The sequence below is a fragment of the Orycteropus afer genome, unplaced genomic scaffold, assembly GCF_000298275.1.
Source record: "Orycteropus afer afer isolate SDZICR_OR568_19922 unplaced genomic scaffold, OryAfe1.0 scaffold02286, whole genome shotgun sequence".
NCBI lineage: Eukaryota > Metazoa > Chordata > Mammalia > Tubulidentata > Orycteropodidae > Orycteropus > Orycteropus afer.
Window position 1 is genome coordinate 14,579 of NW_006923873.1, and position 1,075 is coordinate 15,653.

Below are 1,075 nucleotides of genomic sequence, written 5' to 3' on the forward strand. Positions count from 1 at the left end.
TCATTGCCTTTTATGTGTATAAAACAAAATATTTCCATTTTACAGAAAAGAAAATTGAGACTCAAAGCAATCACGATTTCTGCCCATGGTCACTTAAGTGCTAAGAGGTACAACAAGGATGTCAACCTAGTTTCTCTGATTTCAAATTTCCAACAACTAGGCTAAGTGTAGATCCATTGTTGGTAGCCTCAAGGCATCTGTTCTCTACTTCTTCCCAGCAACAGACGCCCCCCCCCCCCAGGAAAGTGACTCTCTCCTGATCTAAGAGGGACATCCTGCTTACTTTACATGAACTGTGGGATAGTGAGTAGTTTAGGAGTGGACATGTGATTAATTTATGGCCAAAGAAACAAGGGGAGACCATCTGTGGTGCTTCTGGGAAAGAAGCCTTGCTTTTGAGATGGAAACGCTAGAAGAGAGAGCCCACCTTTATGTCTCTGGCCAAGACCATGTCTGGAATCTCAGTCCTGGTTCATGCCAATAATCACTCTAATCATCAGAACTGCCACTAGTCCTGTACTCCTCAAATCCTGTATCAGATCACCTGGATTCAACATTCAGATTAGTGTTTGTTTAATGTTCAGATTCCAAGGCTCCAAACTCAGGTTTGCTGAAATCAGAAGCTCTTGTGGGAACCAGGACTCTGGGTTCTTTCAATCTTCTCCAAATGATTTTTATGACCAATGAATTGTGAGAGGGTCTACTCAAGGCTACTCTACCTTCTTCCAAGAAAAAGCTTTTCCTGATCTCCTATTCTGTTCTTGAAGCAAATCCTAGTACTTTCATTCAAAATTCAAAATCATTTGTGGTAAGGACAATTACCCCACCACACTTTCAGGTGAGGAAACCAAGACCTAGGAGAGTCAATGCTCGTTCAGCATCTCACCCAGACAGCCAGTTGAAGCAGAGAGATCTGCACCCAGACAATGAGGACTCTAGGAGCTCTGGTAGCATAGTGCCTAAGACACTTGGCTGCTAACCAGAAGGCCGGTGGTTCAAACCCACCAGCCACTCCTCAGAATGAAGGTTGGGCAATCTACTTCTGTAGTAATACTGCCTCAGAAACCCAAGGAAG